We start from the raw sequence: 10,100 nt of genomic DNA on the forward strand, positions 1-10,100 counted from the left end.
ATTCAATCCTTGAAAATGCAACTGTTGACATTATAATAACAAAGAAAAAGAGTATTAGCTTTGTTAAACCGCACGTCTTTGTTATACCACTTCATATGACATGTTACTCCCCCTTAGTCTGTGCTTTCACTCTTTCGTTTAGATAAAACGTTTAAGCACCAATATTCTTTTCCTTAGCGATTCCAATCAATATAAAATCAATGCCAGTATCACTTGTTTACTCCATATATTTCTCGCCATTTTTGTCACAAAATGACAAAGAAACTAAAAAATAAAGGACAACACGAAAAGAATCTTACAAATCTCAAAATAGACTTGCAACCTGTAGAGTTAGGCACGAGGGTTCCACACATCATGTTCTGATAACCAATATCAAAACCGAAACTACAAGTAGTTTTATTTTGATATGTTACCAAGGAAACAATTTTCCGAAACAATTTTTCCAATTTAGTTTAACAAAAAAAAAAATCAACTAAGCACCTTAGTCCCTTTGCTAAACCGATTGTTCAAAAACAACCGCTTAATTCGATAAGACCAAAATAAAGATAACTCTATTTTTCTCATCAGGTTCTAATTATCCATAAACTTAGACCTTTTAATTTTAAACAAGACAAGTACTAGGTTAGTTAACTAGCATTTCTTGTTAAGGCATTCAATTAGACTTGAATAACCGAAAGCTCACTTCGATAAGTCTAACTAAGATGAGAATTAACTTAGTTTCTCTTATTCGGAATCGAATTGGACTAAACAACTCATCCCGTACACCTTTTATTTCGTTAAACCATAAATAATTCATACAAACCAACATAAATCAACTTGCATAATTATTCACCTCAACCGGAAGCAATTGAAACAACATAAGCATTAAAACACCGCAATTGCACCGAAATTTTTTAAGCCTAAACAATTGATACCACACAATAAAGCAAGATAAAATAGTTTTTCTTAACCGGAACCAATTGAATCACACACATCCACACACACATCATGGAATAAACATCAATTGAACAGAAATTTTGTTAAGCAAAAGAAAAAAATATATATGATATAAACTCATGCTTTTCTTAAACAGGAAAACAATTAACTAACAAGATTGTTATCTCAAATTTCGCATCCACTTCTCTAATATGATTGCATCTTCTTCCAAGGAGAATTGACATCGAAATATCATCATGTTGTCATCCTTATGCAAAAACAAAACAATAACAACAACCAACCTTTACCAGAGAAAATCGATTTTAACAATTGCAAGCAAAAGTTGAAAACCGTCGAAACACATATGGTTTTATGCTAAATCAAAACCGATTCAACATATTGTGACTTTTTCACACATTGTTTCTACCAGAACCCCTCATGATTCTTGGATAAAGCCTACCAACATGGGCTAGAACTTAATCCTGCTAAATCAAAAAGTCACCCAAACCACAAGGGTTCAAAATATATGATATCGAATATTAAGGTAGTAAAACCGAAATCAGACATCCCATAAACATACATAGCAATAAGATAAAAACATTCAAGCATAGGCTATGTAAACCGAAAACTATCACAAGAAAAATTATAAATCAAATAATTTTATTCATAATAGTTTTATTCATAATAGACCAATACAATCATTGAAAGAAATCAAAAATTGATGTCTATTTTTCTCTTGCAACCTAGTCCTTCATATCATAGCTGAATGAAGGTGGATTACTACTCTTCAGCTTTTGAATTTCTTCAAGTATAAAATCTTGTTGCTTGACCAGAATCTCTTGCAGATGAGAAATTTTTGTGAAGGATTCTGCAAGAGCATGTAATTATGTCTTTGATTGAACATAAAAGTGTGTCAATACACTGATCTTTCTTCAGAGTATTCTCTTTTTCCTTCTTGTTAAGCCAATCTCCCTTTCTGATTTTACTCTTAATATCAAGGGACGATCCAGACTTAGTTTTAAGATGATCTTTCTGATCTAGCATCTTCTCCGGAGAAACCATTTGATCTAGACCCATATTTCGGACAGGGAATGAACACATTAGAAGAAGGATCTTTTTATAATTTTCATACTACCGAAAATATAATATTCCTAAAAATACGAATATATCAAATACTAGATATTACTTCCATAATATACACAAAAGTGCCTTGATTTTTCTTCTTCCTCACTCAAAGAATTGGCACTCGTGGTGAGGAAAGAATTCTAATACCGATCAAGTGGCATTAGTATGAGTTTTTCTCTCATTATGGAATTTTGAACAACCAGAGTGTTCTTGATCTAGTATAGTATGAAAAGATCTCCTTTTGTTACCCTGAACTAACGAAGTATCTTGAGATTGACTGGAATTGCATATGCAACTCTTAGCAATTCTGTTTTTGATATAGTTTTTGCATCTTGTCTTATTTTTCCCTTTACCATTAGGTGATTTAATAACATCGGAAGATATGTCCATTCTTAAAATGGGTAAATCACTAATGGAGGAGGAAGGAATAAGATTGACAACTAATGAAATATTAGCTGTTTCCTATTCTTCAGAATCGTATGAATCAGAGTCTCATATAGAGTTACAGCCAATTCCTTGCTTCCAGTGTATTTCTAAAGATTGGGTCAGTCTTTAGCAATATGACCAAACCCTATACACTTGAAGCACTGCGGCTGATATTCATCATCTTCTTCATGATCCTTTTTGATAGGAACTCGATCGTGTGGGCGAGAAGATTATCCCAAGCTTTTTTCGAAGTTTGACATGTTGACACATGATATTGTAAATCACGGATTACAGCATGAATAATAGCATTTAAACTATCTGAGTTCTGCTTTGCAAGTGCCTTTTCTTCGTTCGAAAAATCTACTAAGCGTTTAAACTCAGTTTTCGAATTTTCTATCTTTGGACAAATATAACCATCAACGACTAATAGCCAAGTATTAAAGTCTCGTGATTGAAGAAAATATCTCATAGAAGATTTCCACCATAAATAGTTTGTTCCGTCAAATCTTGGCGGTACGTTAATTGAAGTCGATTCATGAGAACTCGAGTTCATTCTTTTAGGTTGGATCGCACCAAACACAGATTGTTAGATCTTTTCGTGTTTTCCTGCTGTGATACCAATTGAAAAGGCGAGGGTACCCAATTATACCTCAAGGTAAAACTTTTCCTACCTATAAGTCATTTCTCCGAAAGTGATTTTCTATGGACTGAGTCGAGACAATACAAATAATCGGTTAACACTTCGTGTGATCGTCTATGGATACGAGATCGAGACAATACAACAACGAAGTATGTTACTTGATAAAAAGGTTCGTACTTAAGCAAACACAATAGGATTCACTTATCAAGTAAATAGGAATTAACGTTTGTGTAATTTACTTTAATTATAACAAAAAAATTATAATGCGGAAATATAAAGTAAATGACACAACAAGATTTTGTTAACGTGGAAACCGCAAATGCAGAAAAACCTCGGGACCTTGTCCAGAATTGAATACTCTCAGGATTAAGCCGATACACAAAATTACACCTAACTTCGTATAGTTGAGACCAAGCAACTAAACCTATAGTTCACCTAGTTTCGTCTGTATTCCCACGCCTCCGACCTTAGTCACGTACTTGGAACAATTCCTTTTGTTCGTATTCCAAACAGTAAAGGAACAACAAATCTGTTTGGTATCAACTCTATTCAACCAAGTGATATGAGTCGGACAAAGGCTCTTCTGTTTATCTTAACATAAACTCCTTTGTCAGGTTCTTAGATCTATCTTATATTCAATTACCGAAGTAATCGTTTAAGATTAAGCCAAAAACACTATTAATCCAAAGAATTGTGTTGATGCCGATCTACTCAATTAATCAATCCAATCTATCACAAGGATAAACCGATTTAATTGGATCCTCTTTTACCGAAATAAGTATTGTGCACACCAAAGATTATGAATCCACAAATCAGAAATCTTCAATATCTTCTTCGTCTTCAAATCTTCTTAGATCTTCAATAATAACCTGCACACAATCACTTGAATCTCTTGTGATCAATCACGCACAGAACGGAGTCTGTTAACAATGGATTATCACAAGATCGTCTTTAGAACTAACAACAGTCTAATGATCCCTGTCGAAACTCTGAACTAGTTTGAGTGAATCTTATATCAGAAGAGAAGATTCTCAAGCATAAACAAACTAGGTGCAATCAAAGTTCAACCATCGTTAGTTAATTAAATCAATGAAAACAAAAAATAAACCACAATTATCTAGTTTCCCACCAACGGTACACGCTAGAGCTTGTCAATCCCAAAGAAGACTTTAAACTGAGCGGTCGTAAGAGAATTCGCCTAATTAGGTTACTCTCCTCTCCGAATAGGCGGCTACACCAGTAACAACACAACAAAGAGGAATCTTGTTGTTACGAAGGATTAGTTTGCTAGAAAGGCAAACTTCAAGTATTTATAGACAAGGAAGTTTGGACACCAAGGAATTTCCAAAATCGAAAATATTCTCAAGATATTCATTAAAGCACAAATTCGATTTTCATAATTCCTGGAAATGCTCTGTCCAAAAATAATGATCGAAATCTCTCGGAAAATCTCTAATTAGTAAATGCACATTATTAATTCTTATTTCCCTACAAAATGAAGTTAAATACCTTAATTAAAAGATTCTTAACTTATTTATGTTTTGATCCTGGGATTCTCTTCCCTTAGCTATTAAGGAATAACTTTGAACAATTAAATAATAAACATTCATAGCACGTGTTCAAAGTTCTCTTTCACACTTACAACCTTGAAACTGATTTGCCACACTTCCAAACAAGTTTAGAATTGGTTCATATGACTTTCAAGAACTATGTGATTGATCAAATAACATTCAATCACAATCATGGGTTTATCGGTTCTACCAAAAAAAGTTTCGGTTCTACCTTCCATGTGAGTAATGTGCATAATCACACTAGGATCGGTTCCCCACATATATATGGTATCTAACTTATATGTGTTGCACATGTCCATATGATCGGTTTTCCCCTGCCTAAAAACGTGTTGCACATGTTCATAGGATCGGTTCCCCTTTCTGCTGTAAACCTTGTTGCACCTCATACAAGGATCGGTTCCCCTTTGTGATGTACTGCACCTCTTACTAGGATCGGTTCCCCTTTCCCACATTTGGTCAGACATAAAATCACAAACGCGATCATACCATCTCAGGTTATTACTTAAGATCGGTTTCACTAATAAAAGTCATACCAATACATAAGTCAGGCCTTTGTGAATAGTTCTACCAAGAACACAACAAGTCGTGAACGGTTATACTCAATCACACATATAGGTTGTTCATAAGATATGCAATGAATAAAAAAACCAATAACGCCTGGCAATTTCCTTTTCGGTTCACAAACAAGTTTATGAACTTACTTCCTTAGAACACATGTAAAACATTATCCCCTAGGATGAAATCCTCACCTCATACCCATACATAATCACAATAGCATTCAAATGATTATGGCGATGTCTTATCTACAAAGTTTAATGGTTAAGCAATAAACCTCGTATTGTATTCCTTAATACTATGTCTATCTAGAGTTCAAATATGCTTTGTAGTTTTGTTTTCAATATGCACGACTTGAAAGATATGTTAGGGAATGAAACAGTTCAAGTCAAATATCACTAACCTCAAGTAGAAGGATGATTGTTGTCGTTGTAGCTCCTTGCTTCTTCACATCTTCAAGACTTCGCAATACTTGTAATGTCTCATATCCTAATACTTTCAAGCTAACACTAGTGGAAAAAAGCCGTTTTAAGATAGTTGGAAAGTTTCGTATTAGGGTGTTATACGACACTATCGAAGTGCTGCTGAAAGTGCCATAGATTCAGTGTCTTATTCTGGAACGACACTTTCAGGTTGACTCAGATTAAATCTGATTTACGATACTTTCTGGATGTCTCTAGGTACAACAATTAGCTTACGTCGTAGATTTAATTTTTAATATAAAAAAATACAAATCAGCTCTGGCTGACTGAGCTGATTTATTATTCTGATTCGAACTAAAATAAACTCAAATTACACTAAAATCAGACCTGGATTCATAAATTCAAATAGAAGTTCATTGTTACACCTATTCATGACTGAAATCATAACACTTCATAACTGAATTCATACTTGGATTCAAAATCACAAAAAAAAAGTATTCAATTATAATGAATTCATACATTTAAGTAGCATTTCTGGATTCGGAGTTGTAGTAATTCAGATTTTCCGCCGTTGGCTGGAAAAGGATGCCATAAGAAAACTACAATGAAAACCACAATGTCCAAGTTTCTTCTTCCACTTTGATTTTCCTGCAATATAAACTATCTGGTATTAGCGAACATAGCAAGCCTATACACAAGACACCGACATTGCAGAACTTTAGACAATTCAGAGAAACAAGAATTAAAGATTGTATACGATGCTAACACTTCTAAATATTCAAGGGTTATCACAGATCTTCAACGGGTTCTCTGGCAGTATCTTGAATCCTAATTCAACGTTCTTACAGGATTTGAGGAAATTACCATCAGTTGCAAAGAGAGCAACACCCACTTCATTGTCTAACTGAAAATTAGCTGCAACAAATCAAACCAAATGGTCATTTCAAGCAGATATATATACAACACCCACTTCATGAAACAAAAATTATGAAACAAAAAACAATGTACTCACTCGAGCTCTAAGTCATCAACGACAACGAAGCATCCAACTTCACAACACCAGCCTGTACATACAAGAAAAAAAAACAGTGTATTAACTGATAGAGAATATAACAATGCAGTATGTACACAAAACATAACATAACATAACATAACATTGTGAATCACTTTTTTTTTTGTGCTCGCAACATATCCACGAGTGGAAGTCATATATGACCGACATACCTCGGCTATTTAGCAACACTTGTTCGAGAAATAGAGATCAAATCTTGGATAAGATGAGTATGGAGCCACATGCTTTCCGCCATTTTACAGGGAACACCACCCGCCTCAAAAAGGGGTCTTCGAACAAGTTTCTGAGCAAGTCCTACATTAAGCAAATAAATAAATGTACCATTGATTTTGCAGTCATTGCATATTTGCACTTAACATAGTGGGAAAAAACATTGTAGGGTGCAGATACAAGCGAAGTAACCAAACCAAATTAGTGTTTAGCATATACTGATATTTATTTTCTCAAATTAAAAACAGAAAGATATACTATCTAGTACTAGTAAAACAATAAATTCTATGACATCGGCTTATTATTGATGCTTGAGGATGCTGTTTGGTTAGTGACTTTCCTTACATTAATAAACTATTTACTAGCAGTACAATTTTCATTTTAGTTAGCAACTAAGAAAAGAAATAAAAAAAAATCATTTAACACCCGAGGATCTTTCTTTTCTATACTTCACGGATAAGGGTAGAACACTTACTATAACAATCCAATACTCCAATAACATTTTGCGTTTGGAGGATGTTGTAGCATTGAGTCGAGAATCTTTCTTTTCTCCTTCACCATTACTCTGTGTTTGGTTGCATGCATTCTTCCTTTGCTCTAGGCCTGCAAAGTAAAAATCAATAGTAGTCAGCCTTCTTCACTCTTTGAAGTTCACTAGTCAGCCTTCTTCACTCTTTGAAGTTCACTAGTGTTGCACCACCATTGGCCTTCTTAGGAGAGTACTCTTTGTATGTTTTTCATATAAGACAGTAATGAGGTCTTGGTCAGTATGAGGAGAAAGACCAAGGGTCCAATCATTACTGTATAGAGCATTGTACTTCATAACAGGGCATAAGTAATCGTTCCCTAGGTGTATGAATCATAATAATGATGGGCTATCTATCTATATATAATGATGGGCTATCTATCAATATATATTCTTCACTAAAAAAATTCATTCACAATGTTTTCTTAACCCCAGAAACCAAAATGTAACAAGAAACCATAGACAAAGATCAAATACCCTAATCAGATTTAATAAAAAAACATAAAACACTATAAACAATTATGTAGATTGAGATAAGAACAAACAGTTTCCTATCGATCTAAATTATCCATAGTCTAAGGATCTAGAAAATCGAAAGAACGAACAAAGAATTGAGATAAAGCAATAGAGTTAGGCACATATCATCATCTGGACCAGTTCTTCAAACTTCAAAGTTAATTAGTTTGGTTTGTAGGTTTTGTCCTCTGAAACTGTAGTGTTTTTTTAACAGAGAAACGAGATCATATATTATTGTACCCATAATAACTTCAGTATAATAACAAGTTCCAAAAAAAACTATATATGCAACCTCTAAATTGGTAGTAACACATGATACATGGTCTCAAGCAATGATATTGAAAATAACCTAACCACAATCTAAAAAATGCCCAATTGTTCAAATAACCATTCATGATACTCAACCAAAAAATCCCTTTGTAAAATCAACATTCAAGTACCATTTACAACTACAACTACAACCCCTTCTTTTCCTCACTGAATCAGTGTTACACTTTACAGTAATACACAAGATCCAACTTAGTTAACATTCACAACACCCAATTCCACAAAATCTAAATTCACATTAGAACGAGCAGTATACATAAAAAAGATCCTCAATGATATGATTCTCACCAACAAAACTTAAAAATCAATGGTATGGAGAAGAAATCTTACGCTTCTTACCGGCAGTTATTAGATTCCTCATGTGAGCTCTACCTCTAGACTGGTTTTCTTGTCTAGTTTAGCTAGAGTTTTCCCTCTAACCTTTCCATCACGAGCTAAACATCCGTAAACCTTACCTGCAACAAAATCACAAACAACCAGTTATTAGATTCTAAAAAAAAAAAACAGATTCAAAATTATATAATGGTGATAAAACTGAGAGACAGATGTCTGAAATCAAAACCACAAACAACCAGTTATTAGATGCCCTATCTGAAATTTGGGATGTCTGAAACTAAAATTAAAACAAAAATTAGTTAAGGTTTACAATTGAATCAGAAATCTAAAGAAACATTTACATAGGGTTTGGAAAGTTACAGAAGAAAATCAAAATAAGTAGTTTTTCAGAAGAAAATCGAACCCTACTATCCAAATTCAATTTTCTTTTTTACTTCAACATTATCAGAAGACAAAAATACAAACGAATAAATCAAATACCAAAAGATTTACCTCAGCGAAAAACAGATTCGAATTGAAATCAGTTCAAATTACAGAAAGAAAATCATCTTGCAAAAAATATGTAAAGTGGAGAAACGGCTAGGGTTTTCATCTCTGAAAAATCAAAAGTGAAAGATCGATAGATCAGGGTTGTTTAATTATCAAGTTTAGAGTCATCAGCTCACTTGACTTCAGAGAAAGAGTTGAGTGATGATGGTAAGTGGTGAGGAGAAAGAGGATTTTCGCTTGCGGTGGTGTTTTGGTGAGAGATGAAATAATTGAAGTAAGAGATAGCTGAAGAAGCATTGGTATTAACGAAGTCTGTTTTTTCATCTGAGCCGGTCATATAACCAAACTAAATCCTAACCATTGAAAATTCCACAGAAACAATATACATGTACACGTCGTTGTGTAAGTCAACATCAACGTTGTTTTGACTTTAGCCAACGACCACACATGAAGTATGTTGTGTAAGTCAACAAAAGTCCTTACACAGCGGCAGTTTGACTTTGGTCAGCGAGACTTTCTAAGTGTTGTTATTTCGAAACAACCAACGTGTGTCATTTCATTGTGTCTCAGATAGCCTGTTTTCCACTAGTGTAACCTATACGAAGTTGACTCTAGTACATAATCAAGCGACTCTTAACATGAGTTTTCATTCACTAAAATATGACAACCAAACTTGACATACCAACGCTTGGTGGGTTCAACCGAGCAATGCTTTAACAATCTCCCCCTTTGTCAATTTTAGTGACAAAACTCTTACGTCATATGGATAAACAAATTACAAGAATTCATTACACACATACGCTTGATTCCCGATTCAACAGCACAGTAAACTGCTTACATTCAATCCTTGAAAATGCAACTGTTGACATTATAATAACAAAGAAAAAGAGTATTAGCTTTGTTAAACCACACGTCTTTGTTATACCACTTCATATGAAATGTTACTCCCCCTTAGTCTGTGCTTTCACTC

General features: G+C 33.9%; 1 long non-coding RNA gene across 2 annotated transcripts; it reads right to left on the reverse strand.

Moving 5' to 3' along the window:
• Window positions 1-6,024: 6,024 nt before the first annotated feature.
• LOC113300136 lies at window positions 6,025-9,398 on the reverse strand. 2 transcript variants are annotated; one of them, XR_003335453.1, is made up of 7 exons: window positions 9,134-9,398; window positions 8,645-8,760; window positions 7,412-7,539; window positions 6,879-7,020; window positions 6,667-6,718; window positions 6,519-6,569; window positions 6,025-6,302 (listed from the first exon to the last, which is right to left on the reverse strand). It is a non-coding gene; the product is annotated as an uncharacterized LOC113300136 (long non-coding RNA). The 2 variants fall into 2 exon arrangements; XR_003335454.1 differs by having other exon boundaries at window positions 8,636-8,760.
• Between the last annotated feature and the right edge of the window lie 702 nt (window positions 9,399-10,100).

This window comes from Papaver somniferum, chromosome 7 (genome assembly GCF_003573695.1).
Source record: "Papaver somniferum cultivar HN1 chromosome 7, ASM357369v1, whole genome shotgun sequence".
Taxonomy (NCBI): domain Eukaryota; kingdom Viridiplantae; phylum Streptophyta; class Magnoliopsida; order Ranunculales; family Papaveraceae; genus Papaver; species Papaver somniferum.